Below are 16,383 nucleotides of genomic sequence, written 5' to 3'. Positions count from 1 at the left end.
GTCCTGTACCCCTGTCTTTGCACAGGCTGTGTCCCCCCACCTCCATCTCTTTGCATCTCCACTTTCCTTCAAGGCTCAGCTCCACCCCCACCTTCTTTGGTCAGTCTCTTCTGGTTCCCCTTTCCTTTTCAGGCGGCCTACATCCTCGTCTGTATCCATTTGTATCTTCCTGGCCTGGTGTCTTCCCCACCAGACTCCCTGAAGCCAGGGCGGGGTTATTGCCCAGCTCTGCGCAAAAGGTCTCAGGGTACAAAGTCTTAACTAAAGTCTGCCTGGCAGACAGAACTTCCTCAGTGACTCACCTGAGAGGTCATGCCCCTCTGGTGAGCAGCCTGTGCTAGGACCAGGGCCATCACTGAGAACCGCCTGGGATGCTCCCCACTGGGTGCTCCACGGTCCCTCTGATGGGAGCATAGGGAGACACCAAACTGTGACACGGCCACCTTGCCCCACAAGGGTGGGGGAGTTTCATCTCTCCCGGATCCACAAGGCCATCCCTTCGCCCTGCAAGCCCACCCTGGGGAGCAGCTGCAAAAGAATGGGGCCCACGGGCTTCAGATTAGAGAAGCAAAGGGCTGCAGGGGGCCCACTGCGGCATTGGTGGGGCATCAAAGGTGTACAAAGCATCTGATAAGCAGACTCTCCTCAGATCCTCACACACCCTTCCAGTAAGAGGCTGGGATTGTCCCCATTTTACAGAGAAGGAAACAGAGGCATGAAGAGGGGCCCACAGTCAGGCAGCACCTGAGGCCAGATTTGAATGCAGGCCTTCCTAACTCCAGGACCGTAGGGTGCCCCGGGGCCTCCTTGGCTGTGGCCACTGGGACTTGGGTCCCTGCCTGTTAGGACGGTGGCTGGGGCGGCCTGGAGGGGCCCTACCTTCCCCACACACCCCCAGTGCACCACAGCACACATGGGCACACGGGCAGGCACAAGCGCTCACGCATGCAGACATTCACACACACACACACACACACACACACACACACACACACACAGAACACCTGCCGAGACACACACAAAGAACGAGACATGCACAGACGTAGACACACAGACACAGAACATAGAGAACACGCTGACACATACACAGATACACAGAACACCTGCTGAGACACTCCCAAAGAACACATATGAGACATACACAGACGCACACTCTGTAGAATGGGGCCAATGACCCTGAACTGCCTAAGGCACTGGCTCCCATGAGAAAAGTTCCACAGACACGTTAACACATAGGAGATGAGGAGGAAGAGGTGATGAAGGAGGTCTGTGACTCTGGTCCCCCAGACCCAAGCCTGCACGCCTCAGCCAAGCCCAGCCCTGTCCTGCTTTCCTGGCGTCTGGCCCTGGGGACGTGGCCCAGGTCTGGGGGGTACTCACTGGTGACCTCTGACGCAGAGAGGAAACGTGGAGGCACGTATCTGGCATTGGCAGCAGCGGCCCAGGTGCGCCCAAGCAGGACAATGGGCCCGGGGGCAGAGGGCCGAGTGGGGAGGGGCATTCTGTGGGCCTTTCCTGGGATTCGGGTTCCCCCCCAGGGTGCGCAAGTGTATTCAGCCCACACTCGAAGGTTGGCCCGAGTCTGGCAATACCAGCAAAAGTCATAGAAAATAATCGTATCCTTGGCCCAACAATTCCACTGTTAGGAGAATGCCCTCAAAATGTCATCAGATCAAATAAGACAAAAAAGAACAATCTGGTCATAGGATTTCATGCCAGCAAAGGCACGCCTGAAGGAGGAGTCTGTGATTTCGTCAGTTTAGAGAACTCCTTGTGTGGGAACTCTCTCCATCAGGGCGAACCACAGATCGTGGCACAGCTGGAGTGCCTCAATGCATATGCGTAGGAAGTGGCACCTACAGCTCAAGTGACCTGCCCAGGGTCACACAGGTGGGGTTTCACAGGTGGGAAAGGTGAGATTTCCATCTGTGTTTTCCTGACTTCAAGCCCAGAACTCAATAGACTAACCTGGCACCCTGCACCCTGCACCCAGCACCAAGTCCTGAAGAAGGCGGTCCTCCCCCGGCAAGGGAAGGCGGTTGGAAGAGACCAATCCAGAGCGCCCTTCCAGCTCCAGATATGTCCCTGCTCAGTGTCATTCGGTCACAAACAACCACCACCACCAAACTGGAGGGAAGGCAAATGCTCAACCAGAGGGGAACGGCACACTAATTAACTAATTAATGATGCATTGAGGGACGCGATGTTCGGTCAGGTCTGGGATGACCTCAGTACAGGAACGCACAAGAAACAACCACAGCCAGGAGGAGAAGAGAGAAATGGAGCCCTCACTCCCTACAGCCCCATGGGAGGAGTGAAGGAGAATCAGCCGGTCCACCGGAAACCTTTATTCAGCCTCTGCTGTGTGCCCGGCACTGTGTGAAAGGCTGGAGAGAGGACAGAGGCGGACTTAGGAGGTGGAGGACCTCTTTGGGACGTAAGACGGAGGCCAGACCTGGAGGTGCAGGGCAAGCGGCGGCCCAATGAGTTTGGGGGAGAAAGAGCAAGCTGTCCACAGACCTTGTGGTGGAGAGGTGAAAAGGGAAAGGAAACCTTGGCTGAGGAGGTGAAGAGGTGGCCCGAGAAGGTGTCTGGAGCTGGGTGGGGAGATCGGGTTTCTCCTTGAGAGATGGGGGTGTCTGCACATAGTATGACGGGCTTCCACTTAAGGGGGAAGCGCTGGGGGAGATTCCCAAAGGTGTCCCTCTGTTCTGCTGACTAGGGTACAGTGCCAAGCACACTGCCCAGGTGTCAGAGGCCTGTCAAGTAGGTCCCAGCCTTGGCACTCAGGATCATAGGATTTATAGCCCAAAGGGCCTAAGAGACCCAGCACCCCACTGACCACATTATACTGATGCACCAGTAGTGAATCATGATCTCAGAGATGGAGGGGCTCTTTGAGGCTACCGCATAGAGATTTTCCCTAGTTAGGAATCCCGGTCCAACATAGTACTGCCCTCTGCCCTCCAATTACTTTCCCCATTGTCTTATCAAACCTTATGCTGACCATGTGCCAGCTCTGGGTCACCCCTCACCCCCATCTTCTCTGCCCACCCCCAATTCAATGCTCTTACCCCACCCCCAGCCCTCACTGCCACACACCAGCACCATGATTTGTCCTTGGCTGCCCCCACAGCAGGAGTTCCAAATCTTTCCTTCCTGGAAGCCACCTGTACCCCCATCCCCACTGCTTCCCCTCAGAGGAGCTGCCCCATGTCACCATGGAAATGGCGGCTGTCTACCATGAGCTCCGTCTTCTTCTACTGGGCATCAGAGCTTCTCCTCTTGTCCATTCTCCGACAAAGAGGTGTCCCCTCTCCCAAGTGGAAAGGGGGTGACCCAAGGCTCCTCCCTTCCTCCCCAGATCTTACCTCTTCCAGTCTCTGTCCCTATGACTCTCTTTAGTCTCTCCTTATCCAGTGGAGCTTTCCCCGTTGCTCAGATGTCCTCCATCCTCCTCCTCCTCATCATATTAGTAATAGCCAGCACGTTAGAATTTGCAAAGTCCCTCTATGTGCATTATCTGAGTTGATTCTCACAAGGACCCTGGGAGGGAGGTGCTATGACGCCCCTCTTACAGGTGAGGAAAATTCAAGTGAATGAAATGACATCGACAGAAATGACCCCACCCCAAGTCTGACCTCCAGCCCTCCCACGCTTCTCTTCCCAGCTTCCTCCTGAGCACCCCTCACTAGGATGACCTGTGGGCCTCTCCCGGCCACGTGGCGCCCAATGCAGCTCCATTCTCCGCAGAGCTGTTTACTCCCCTTCCTAATCGCCTTAGTTCTTTCAAGAGCAGAGGCCCTTTCTGGTCACCCACCTTCACCCCCTCCGAATCCCCCTTGGCTCCCCCTCCCCCGACACCCACACAGCTGTCGAGAAGGCCACAGACTCACAGAATGACCAGACGCAGAGTTGGAAGAGGCCTTGGCAGCCGTCTGGACCCATCCACACATGGAAAGGAGCCCCACAGCATTACACGGTCATCCCTCCTGAGGGGAAAGTCCTCCCACGAAGAGGCATGCACCCCTCAGGGGGCAGGCCACCCCGATTCTGGATTCTTCTAAGAGTTCCTCAGTTTGGGGTCTTTCTTCCCCTTTAGAATGTGAGTACCCTGAGGGCAGGAACATGTTTTTGACATACTTTATATCCCCAGTGCTTGGCACATGGTAAGTGCCTAATAAATGTGTTCACCACTCCGCTCCTCAAGCCCACCATGAACCAGCCTTTGTGAAAATGGACACTTGGAGCCCTGGCTCTGAGACTGCACTGAGGTTTGGAAAAGAAAATAACCAAGTGATAAGAGCCTGGATCAGCCCCAGGAAGAAGGCTCCTAGGAGCCAGGGCTACTTCATCAGGGCCTATGGCCCCGGCCCAGGAGCCTTTACAAGGTAAATGTGGAACACCAAAAATTCCTGGGGAAAGAACCAAGCAGCCTCCGCGTGAAACCCGGAGAATTCCCCAGACCCAGGTCCTTCCCTGGAAAACCCTCATCTAGGCCTGCTTTTCTGGTCTGGACAGAGAACAAAGGGCCTTTTCCTGCTTCAGCGTCAGAGGGCTGGCCAAGTCTCTCCTCTCATAAACACCCAGACATCAGAAGGTCTCTGGGGGCTGGGGCGTGGTGGAGGGCACTGGGTTGGGTGCCCCAAGGCCTGGGACTGAGTCCTGCCTCTGGCACTGTCCAGCATTGTGACCACTCCGGGCCTCAGTTTCTTCACCTGTCAAGTGAAGACAAGATGAGCTCTTCCAAGGTCTCTCTCAGCTCTAATAATGCACGAGTGTATCTATCTCACTGCATTCCTGCCAGAGAGAATGTAGAGATGCTGCCTCCCTTTCTCCCACTGTCTAAGGCTTTCCAGCATGGTGGACATAGATGTCATTCCAAAGGGAGGTTCCCCCTCAATTCAATTAACTCAATAACCATTTATTAGGCACCTATATATGCCCAACCCAGCAGATGGGGCAGTAGAAATTTTCGAGAAGACAGGGTCCCCTACCCTCATGAAAAAACACCAAAGCAAACAAAGACAAAACACACACAAACCCATTGCTTCAGCTCCTCAGAGCACCTGCCTCCTAGTGCTGTTGTGAGGATCAAATGGGATGGACATTGTAAAGTGCTTAGCCCAGAGACTGGCACGTAGTAGGTGCTATATAAATGTTAGGGATGATGAGAGTAGTTAGTTAGTAAAAGTTGCTGAGACAGTGTTTGAAGAACTTTCATTAACAAAAAGAGAGAAGACATTTTCTCTTCTCTCCAGGAGAGGAGGCAGTAGGTGGAGGCTATGCAAACCCTTCCCAGGACGGGACAAGCACAGTGATCTTGAGATATGTGTTTGCAGGACCCTGGGAACAGAGCAGGGCAATGCCAGAGCCCCCTGTGGAGACTCCTGGGGACCTCACTTGGCAATGGACCTCAACAAATCAGTGCAGGGCCATCACTTGCCATGAAGCCAGGCTCTCCCTTCCCCTTGTGACCCGGCTGTTGCAGGGTTATGGGGAGGGGAGGCTCATATGCCCCTGGCCTGTGGGAACACCGACTCCCCAGGGAAAACACTGGGAATAAATGAGTGGGGAGTCAGGACTCTACTGGAGCTGGCGGGCAGCCAAAGTAGCCGGCTCCTTGTCAGTTTTTAATGCTGTATCTTTTAAAATTCCAACTTCATGTGGTCAATGCATTCTAAGCTGTAATATGAGGATGTTTTCATTTCGGGTCACACGAAGTTGACAAGGAGATAAGAAACTTAATGGGAAATGGTAGCAAATATCCATGAACTGGGATAAATTAATAAACCTTTATGTGACTTTGAATTTTAAACCCTAGACCAAGTTGAGACAGAAACCTGGTCCCCAGGGCAGGTGGGCAGAGCCACGCTCACATTCACTGGACTATTTAGGAGGAAGGACCTTGTGGGCCTGTGCCCACAATGTCTTTGGCCTTGTGTAATATGGCAAAGCTTATGATTTCTTTTTAAAGAGAGATTTTTGGGGAAAAGTTCCCAGTGAGCTTCCAGGCAAGAGGAACTGAGGTGAGGAAGGGTCTGGAGACTGCACCATCGGAGGGTCAGTCCATTCACATCTAGCCGGGACAAGAGAACGTGCAGATCAAATTGGGGTTTCCATCTATCCAGGGCTGTCTCAAGGACAGATTGGGCCTACCTGGCTCAGCCTCAAGGGCAGAGCCTTGAGTATGGGAGCAGGCACTGAAGAGCGGTCAGATTTCAACTCTGTATTTAAAAACAAACAAACTAAGCTTCCTAGAACTGAGATCAGGGTCCGAGTGGGACCGACTGCCCTGGGGGGTGGGGAGGTGGGGGGGGGTCTTCCTCAGCAGAGAGCTCCTAGCTGAAGCAGGACAGCCCCTTGTCAGGTCCACAAGAGGCTTCTTAGGTCTCTGCCATACTGTGAAACAGAGAGAGCTGTGTGAGAAGTGTCACGCGGCTGGTCTAGACAAGAAGATGTAAAACTGAAGAGGCCAGGGCATCTCCAAGCTTGAGTCCAAAGCCAGGCCTCCTATCTGTGTATTCTGAGTGTATGAGTACACCACATGCTTCTTATGGATTGCAACCAACTGTGCGGTGGACAGAGCAACAGAACTGGAGTCCAAAAAGCCAGGTTCAAATCCAGCCTCAGATGCTGATTATCTGCGTGACCCTGGCCAAGTCACTCTGCCTCTCTGAGCCTCAGTTTCCTCGTCTGTGAAAAAGGAGTGATAATAGCACTCAGATCCCAGGGCTGCTGTGAGGATCAAATGAGTTAACACATGCCCATCTCTTTGCAAACAGTAGAGAAATGCTAGCTAGTATTATAGTTAATAAGCATTAATGAAACACCTATTATGTGCCAGACCCTACGCTAAGCACTGGGGTTGCAGAGAAAAGCAAAAGGAAGTCCGTGCTTATTGTCTAACGGGAGACAATATGCAAACAAATTCATACAAACAGCAATGTGCAGGATAAAGAGAAGGTAATGATTGGGAGTGGGGGGCAGGAAGGGTAGGCACTACCACTGAGGGGAATCCAGAAAGGCTTCCTGTAGAAGGTAGAATTTTAGCTTGGACTTGAAGGAAGCCCAGCGGGTAGGAGGCAGAAATGAAGAGGGAGGGTACCCCAGGCACAGGCACCCCTCTGCACAGCCAAGCAGAAGGAGAGAAGCTGAGGAATACTGAAAGGGGAGGACCTGGGCCTCCAAGCATGTGGACGAGCCATACGGATTTTCCCAAAGCTCGCCCTGAGATGAGTCCAAGCACTGCTTTCTGAAACAATAAGCCTGAGATGAGGAGCAGATCATTTAACCCCTGAGGAGTGAATCCTTACCACGAGGAGGCTCTTTCACCTCTCCTTTCCAGAAGATTCTGGTTAAAAGATGCCTCTGCACGTGCCAGGGGCCTCCACTCAGTGGTCGCGGTGGCATTGCTTGGCCGAGCTTCCTGGGACGATGAGGAAGTTTCTTCATGATGTCCCTTGTGTCCCAGAGAAGAGCTGGGATGTGCGGCCTCCCCTGCCAATCTCCAGACATAGTCACCATCTGCTTCCCCCAATTGTGGAAGTGACCTCCAGGCTCTCCTGACAGCCGAGGACAAGTTCTGGAAGGTCATACACAGATGGAAAAGTCGTGAATCTGTACTCAGCCATGGCCTGAAGTCATTACTCGTCAGGCGGATAACAGAAATGGAGAGGTCTGACGTCGGGCAGGCATGCATTTATTAGGTATTCGTCAGGCAAAGATTGTATACGAGACGCCGTACTAAGTGCTGAGGATACAGAAAGAGGCAAAAGGCAGTCTGCCCACGAGGAGCTTTCAGCCTAGCCCTGTCTCCCCCGGATGTGTGTCCAAGAGCAGGAAACCTGGCAATACTCATCCAAATCGATGCCCGCAGCCCACTTCTGGTGACTCGCACGGCCACAGACGATGCTGTCAGGAGGCTCCAATGATGTCGTGGAAAAGAAACTGAAAATCACAGCGGCACAGGTGGCATATCCCCCATTGCTGCCCTTTAAAGGCAAGGGAAACAAGAAAACATGGGTTTGGGAAGCTAGGAAAGAGATTTAGATTACATTAGATTAGATTCGATTAGAAGACTCATCTTCCTGAGTTCAAATCTGGCCTCAAACACCTACTAGCTGTGTGGCTCTGGGCAAGTCACTCAACTGCCTCAGTTTCCTTATCTGTAAAATGAGCTAGAGAAGGAAATGGCAAACCACTCCAGTAATTCAGCCAAGAAAACCCCAAATGGGGTCACAGAGAGTCAGGCGTGACTGAATCGACTGAACAACAATTCTCTTTGATATTATTTGTCTAGGAGATGTGAGTTTCAGGTTCAGTCTAACTTCTGATCACTGTTCAGGACTAGGAGGAAGGAGGGCCACAAAACTTTATACCCAAGGAGCGACTTTTTTCCCACCAAATACCAGCTCCACAATGAGTGTAGTAAAAATAGCAAGGAACCCATTCGTGCAAAACAGAAATCAGAAAAAGTACACATAGGACAATGTATGCCAGAGAACACAGGGTGGAGGGGCTCTCCCATTGGGAGGAAGGCAACTCAGTCCAACCAAGACAGAGACACCTTGGCCTCACCCAAAAGGAGGCTCCCCAAAGTCTCTAGGGGAGCAAGCTGCAGATAGACTCCTCCGACGTAAGCTTCTTCCCTGTCTTTTCCTTCAGCGTCCTGAAGTGGGATTGACATCTTTCATCTTCTTTCTTGAAGCTGGAAGCCAGAAACACTCAAAGTTCGAAGAGATTCAGCAAGCCAAAGGACACTTGAAGAAGGCTGAAGGGCTATCCTCTCTCCACCTCTCATCAACTCCATCTCACCCCTTAGACAGGCAAGGGGCATTACTCTCCCATGGGTATGGGAAAGTCCTGTGACAATGAATTTGGGGATTGGGGCTACACAAGAAAATATTCTTACTGCCCAAGCAAAACATGCTGATCTCAAAAACAAGATGTGTGGAGATAAATTAAAAATTATAGGTCTCCTGTAAGAACACAACAAGACAAAAGACCTAAACACCATAATGAAAAAAATAATGCAAGAGAATTGCCCTGAACTCCTTTTCCCAATTTTTCTTCTACCTCTCTCATCTGACTTTTAAAATCCTTCTTGAGCTCTTCCAGGAAGGCTTTTTGGGCTTCAGACCAGTTCATATTCCCTTTTGAGGTTCCAGATGTGGGTTTGTTGACAATGTTGTCCTCTTCAGATTTTCTGCCTTGATCTTCACTGTTCCCATAATAAGAATCTATAGCACATTTCTTTTTGCTCATGGTGTTTGCTTACTTCCTGGCCTTTAAAGAGATTGAGCTCTCCTGCTGGGGAGCAGGGGGCACTGACCCAAGCTTCTTGTGTTGGGAGTCCGGGGTCTGGCCACTGGCTTTGTGTGCTGGGGCCTCAGATGCTGGCAGTTGGAAGCTGTAGGGTTCTGGCAGCTTACCTGGTGTTGAACTGGAATCAGCAACACTGGAGCTCTAGGGGTAGAGATGGGTAGTCTGGCCCCTGGAGGGTGCCCGCTCACCTGGGTCTTTCCTTTCCCTCCTTTCACGTTCTTTGGCTCCTTGCAGATGGATGTTTCACTGCTGCAGGATGTTTCTCCACCTGGGGCTTTCTCCCTTGGAGCTGTGCTTCCCAGAGTTTTGCTGAGGCATTGGGAGACTTGGCTGCTAGAGAATGCCAAGGCACATGGTGGTTTTCTGAGCCGGTTTCCACTGGTTCCCTTACCCATGCTGAGGCACTTGGGGGTCCAGGTGTTGGTGTTTGCCTGCTCCACCACCTGGGGTTTAGGATCTCTCCCTGGCATGCTGAGGTGGGGCTTTCTGCTAGCTTGCTGGGATGCCTCCTGTTCTGTACTGCTCCCCCTCCCCCAGGGCAAGGGGGGCCTTTTCTGTTAATCCTTCAAGCTATCTGGGCTACCAGACTGCTGCACCCCATCTTTCTGCTAGTTCAGCTGTTTCACGGTTTTTCCTAGGGTGATATTTTCTGGGCTTTCAGAGGTTAATAAAGGACGGTGAGAGCAACTTACTTCTTACTTCACCATCCTGGCTCCCCAAGAGCCAGTAAATTCTCTTCCCTGAACTTCTGATCACAGAAAATGAAAAACCAATGGGATGCATAGATCAAATCCAGAATTAAAACAAAAACAAAAACAAAAACAAAAAAAAACAACCCATGGTTAACTCCAAGACACATAGTGGTTACCTTAAATAGTTACATTCAGAAACAAGTTTTCTAAGCAATCAGGAGAAAGACTTTCAAAGATAAAGGAAGGACATTTGAGTAATACAAGACTACTCTGCACCCACAAGAAAACACAGGAGGAAATGGAATGTGTTCTGAAGAGCAATGGAGCCCAAGATGCAACCCAGGATGACCTACCCTGAACATCTGAGCTTAAATGTACATAAAAAGAGAGAGAGAGATACGATAAATAATAAGGAAGCATTTGAAACATTCTTAGAAAACCAGACCTGAAGAAATATTTTGCTTCTTGAACACCCAGGTGGTATGAAATCCAGGTGGTATGAACAAATGCAGAAGCCAAGGACAGCAACAGCAGGGAGATCAGTAAGAGACGGTGAAGGCAGAAATCCAGCAGCAGCAACAGTGAAGAGACCGGACTGGGGCATGGTGAGACCCCCCTACGGGCGAATAAATGTTGTTGTGGTTGTTGAGGTATGTGTGTGTGACCACATTACAAAATGGGAGGGGGAATGAAAGAGGAGAAAGGGATGGGGGGGTGAGAGATAAATGTGTGATGTACCTGAGTCAAACTGAGGGCTAACAATGAGAGGAAGGTACCCTCTGTGGCTTCTCAGAAAGAGAAAAGCCTTGGAGGGAGTGGGTGAAGAGGAGGCAGAAGGGATTGAATGGAGAAGGGGAAAGAAAGGGGCTTTGCTTTCATGGTGGGAGGGGGTTTCCCTGATGAATGCTTCTATAGATGAAGATAGCTGGTCAGTGAAGGGACATGGGGACCTCGTGCTGGGTGGTGTATGGGGGATTTGGTGCTTAAAAAAATCTACTCTATCTTGTTAGGGGCATTGGGAACTCCTGGAGGCAAGTGCCACCAGGGGGAGTGGGAGAGCATGGACCTAGGGAGGAAATTTTAAGACAAATGAGGCAAGAAAGTAGCCAGAGGGAGGGCATAGATCATTGGTGGGCTGTGTGTTATCTCTTTCATTAGATTGTGAGTTCCTTAAGATCAGGGGCCAATTTGTATCCCCAGGGCTTGGCACAGTGCCTGGCACATAGTAGGTGCCTAATATGTGTTTGTTGACTAATCGTATCTTTATCTAATGAAAAATTATCTTTAATAACCTAGAAGGAAACTTTAAAATCAGACTGAACAATAGTAGCAGGGATGCTGTAGCATGGTCAGGTGCCCTCATTGCTACCTGATCCCTCCCATCAGGGCCATCAGTATGGTGCCACTATTTTCTGTCTCTGTTGTGTATATTCATTCATGGGCTCAGGTCAATCAGGAATAGAGAGAGAAAGACTAAGCGATGACCTTGTGAAGTTCAAAATGTCACAAGAGCCACCACTTCGCCTGCTGGAGCCAGCAGCCACAGCATCTGATTCCAGGGAGGTGCCATCTCTAAGGAGCTATCTGCATGACCCAACACAGTAGGGACACCATATCCTGCAAGGAACATTGGCTGCGTCCCTCCCAAAAGCCAATCGAAGAGAGGGGGGAAGGAATATCTGATAGTCATGTTTGAAGGCCCGAGGGAGTAGAGGAGAATAGGCTTTTGGTGTTAGAGCTCACGCTTTGGTTCTTGCTGTATCTTCCCCATTAATATCTGTTTCTAAAAGCTCAGTGCTGCCCTTGTGTCAATTGATGGTGGGCAGTATTCACTGGTCATTGGTAGTGGGGGAATACATCAGATAGGGGCTCATGCTCATGAACAGTACTAGAACCCCCACCCCGGTCACCTCATAACCCTTGTGGGTAGTAACAGCTTTGCTCTGGAGACTTTGACCTGCTAGTCCTAGAAAAACAAAAATTAAGAGGCTCCATCTCCCCTGGGTTGTCAGTTATCACCGTCCTGTGCCTCCCAAGCAAATGTCCTCTCCCGTCTCTGCCCTTCTTCCTTCCCATTTAACTAAACATCCCACAAACCTACGATATTTTGTTCCCTTAGTTCCTGGCTCCAGGATCAGGTCATTTTGGTCTTTAGCAGGCTACGCTGGGTGGCTGCTGACGTCCCTTCCACTTCTGTAATAATCAGGTAATCATAGTGTCCGGCATTTACGTAGCTCCTTAAGGTTTGCAAAGCTCATTCAATCCTCACGATAGAGCTATTATTATCCCCATTTTGCAGTTGAGAAACTGGAGGGTTTAAATGACTTGGACTCATCCGAGGCAGCATTGCGCCCTGCCCTCCATCCACCGTGCGCTGAGCTGCCTCTAATTCTGCAGCTTCTTTCGAGCTCTGCTGTTGTGAATCCCTTATCCCAAGGTCTCCCCCAACTCCGACGGTTCTTGAGTTCTCTGCAGTGAGATAAGGGAACCGGACTTCCAAAAAACGCCTCTTTCAGGTTGCAGGGGAAGCCTCTTCTCTGACCCTCTCCCTACCTGTCGCTGGCTGCTCGTGTCTGCTGTTGGGTTTTTTTCCATTTTTGCTGGACTTGTTTATGTTTTTAAGTTCACATTACGCCTTCCTCTGATGAGGGTTGAATGCCCTTCAAACACAGACACGACCAGGGGAAGGAATACGTCTGGCCTAAGTCTTGTTTCACAGAAACAAGAGCAGGCGGTGTTTATGCTGGACAACGAGCGAGTGTTTGGGCTCAGGTCTTAGCAGTGGCCAGGGCAGCGCAGTGAGTCACCTTGTCTCAGCTGAAGAGAGTGCATATACACTTTCCTGTTTGAATTTCTAAAGGATGACATGAGTGCAGGGGGAAACATGGGAATAAGCCTGGCCAGCGCCCAGCGGGCAAATGAGGACAACGGGTCTGGATGCGGGGACCAAGAACCGTGTTGGTGTGTGCTGACAGACGAGCGGACGCCTGGGCCCTTTGTACAGAACCAGGACGCTGGATGGACTGGGGGTGTTGGTTTCGTGGTTTTCTCCACGGTAAGACCCCTTCCCCTTCCTGATCCTTACAGCGCAGCGGTTTGCTCTCAATTTTGGAGGTTAGGAAAGTAGAGGCGGGCAAATTCTGCTCTGCAAGCTGGTCTTGTGCTTGATGGAGAGCTGACCTCAGAAGCCCAGGGTCGAGCCCTGCTTCGGACTCGTCCTGACTGTGGCAGCCTGGACTAGTCATGGCCCTCAGGAAACTGTCTCAGACTCAGCTGCAGGGAAGGGGCCAGTCTGGAGGGAGGTGGAGGGAGCTTGCTCACTGGGAGCTCCTTTTATCCATGAAGCATAGGTGCAGAGTCTAACACACACACACACACACACACACACACACACACAAGAGCCAACAAGCTCTGATAGTAAGCTCAAGTTATTGTGTTATTGTCTCACATTTTTTCAAAGAATCTGTCATCGTGTGAAAATTCCTGCAGACCCCAGCCCATTGACACCTTCTCAGTGTTATGGGTCTCTTGGCTGTGTCCTCCCATGGAGCCTGCACAGAGAATCTACCCAGAAGAAAAGCCTTCTTCCCCTCCCTCCGCTTTGTGTGGCTTGTGAGGAAGCCCTAGGCTCCCTACCCGCCACAACACCGCACTCTTTTGGCCAGGCTGGGTCAGGCCAGGCTGCTGCTTTTCAGGTCATGCCTCTCCTTCCACTCTGTCGTGCACACAAGTCTTCACGAGAACCCGCCATGAGTCCCCACTGCCCTTTGGATCACCCGCTACTTTGACTCTTGTTTGAACAAGAAAAATGGAATGAAATATTTCAAAGAAATACCAATGTGCGTGCATGGGAGGGTCTCCTTGAGTGATGAATGAGCTGTTATCACAGGGAGCCAAGTGGGAATTTGAAAACGACTTCCAAGGAGACACATGGATTCAATTCAATTCAGTTCAGTATATTTTCCTCCAGCCAGTACCACCTTCAAGGATGGCCCTGTTCTGGGAGCTGGAGGACGGGGACAACATGAGCTCGGGCCTTGAGCGGCTTCTAGTCTGAGGCTGATTCTGGGGCCCAGTCCCCAGCATCCAGAGGACCTGGCCCTGTACGGGAATGATGCTTAGTCCATGCTTGATGGCCTGCCCCAGCCCTGCCTCCCCTCCTAGCCTTCCTCTGGTGTAGTGGAGGCTTCCTCCCGAGCAGAGGCCAAGAAGGAAGGAGACTGTGGCCTGATTCTCAAAGCTTCACATCCTGGTGAGGGTCAGCCATCCTTTGCTTGAAGCCTTAGCTATGCAATGGTCTAGTTCCGGGGTCTTCACTTGGGGCACACAGATCCTCAAGAAGTCTAGGTATATATTTCAGGGGGTCCTAGAACTTGGATGGCAAACATACATGTCTGAATATATGTACATATATATGTGCATATTATGCACATATGTGTGTATACATAGACACAATGTATATCTTTATTTCCATATAATTGGTTTCTTTTGTGGTCCTATGTGTTTTATTTTATGCATCAAAGTGAAATGGAACCAGAAAACTTTCCCAGCCTGACATAGAGGTCCAAGCCACCAAAAAATGAAGAATCCATGGGCAAGATGGACACCGGGGCCCTTTCCCATCTCAATCGCTGTGATACTGCAGGTTCAAAGAAAGAAGGCTAGAAGGCGGAAGCTGGTGGGCATCGGGAAACAAGCTGCTGAATGAGCAGTGGGAAGCCAGAGGCCACGCAGGATGGCCACAGAGATGGGGATTCACGGAAAGACTGAGAGACTCAGCCAACACCAGCCTTCTAGCCCTACGCCAGGTGTCTGGGGAGGACATCTGAAGTGACCAGACCTTTCTCTTGACATGCATGTATGGGGAGGGGGAGGCAAGGATAATAATGATTACGATCATGACAACAACAATGACTAATGAATCTATCAATGAGCATTTATTAAGTGCATGCTGTGTACCGGGCGCTGTGCTGAGTGCGGGGCTGCTGAAGGTGGCATTTGGCTGGGAGGTGCCTCAGAAGGTGGTGCTTGACGTGATCCTCAAAGAACAGTAGGAGTTTCCCCAAGAGGTTAAGGATGGGATGATAACATCAGTGACCAACCTCCACGGAGACATGTAAATACATCACGCCTGTGTACACACACACACACACACACTCATGCACACACATGGCATCTGAGCCCAGCAGACTGAGGGAAGGCCGAGGCTGGCTGTGTCTCAGCACCGGGGGAGTCACTGACCTATCTCTCCCAGATTCCAGCCAGCAGACAGCTGGTGACCAGTGGTGCTGGAAGGAATTTCCACACAAGGGCTGCCTGTGATGACAAAGGTTCTGATCTGCTGGTCCTTCAGATTTGGGTCAGATACCCAAGGACAGGGAGCTCACTCCCAGTGGACATGTTATATCCCATCTGGAGGCAGCCCTCACTGCTAAGGTGCTTTTACTTACATGGGGCTGAAACCTACCTGTCTGCAAATCCATCCAGGAATTGTACTTCTGCTTTCTGTGTCTGAACAAAAGGAGTATAACCCTCCCTCCCTGTGATAGCCTTGCAAGCAACACAGCTACCAGGAGCCCCCAAATCTCTCCTCTGCCACCCTGATGTGTGCAGTGAGTCCTCTCCTAGGGACAGGGCTGAGCCGGGGTGCGGCAGGAAGAGGGGGAGAGGTTGTCAAGGTAAGGGAATGAATATTCAAAGACAGGAGAAGTTGGTGGATTAGCCAGGGACAGAATAGAACAGAGTGGAGTCTGAGTGGGTGGTCATCCTCACGTGAGTGGAGCGCTGACGTCCCTGGAGGCCCCTTTGAGCTCTGGCAGAAAATGGAACCCTTAATCAATCGATGGACCCTGCCCAGCCCCCCTTGGCCAATACCTTCTCCCATTTCTCCTATGAGAGCTCTCTTCTCCCCACCCCCACCATCTCCCATTACTTAACCCTCTTCCCCACTCTCCTCCTCTAGGCTGTCTCCCCTATCATCCCAACCTGCTCCTTATATTCTGCAATCTCTCCCTCCCTACTTAAGGCCTCCCTACAAACACCTCACACCTGGCCCCCACCGTCTCTAGCAGCCAAGGTCCTCTGGCTCTCATGGCTAGGCTCCTTGAGAAGGCTGCCTACACTAAGCATCTACACTTCGTTTCCTCTCATTCAGGGCTCATAATCGCACTGAAAATGCTCTCTCCAGAGTCACCAGAGATCTCTTAATCATCCAATCTTACAGGCTGTTCCCAGTTCTCGTCCTTCTAGACTTCTCGGTGGCCTTTGGCTCTCAATCGCCCTGTTCTTGATTCTGTGTGTGTGTGTGTGTGTGTGTGTGTGTGTGTGTGTGTGTTTGTCTTTTTCTCCTCTCTGTCTCTTTCTC

Source organism: Vombatus ursinus, unplaced genomic scaffold (genome assembly GCF_900497805.2).
Source record: "Vombatus ursinus unplaced genomic scaffold, bare-nosed wombat genome assembly UNPS02010980.1, whole genome shotgun sequence".
NCBI classification, from domain to species: domain Eukaryota; kingdom Metazoa; phylum Chordata; class Mammalia; order Diprotodontia; family Vombatidae; genus Vombatus; species Vombatus ursinus.
Note: the sequence above shows the minus strand (reverse complement) of the source record.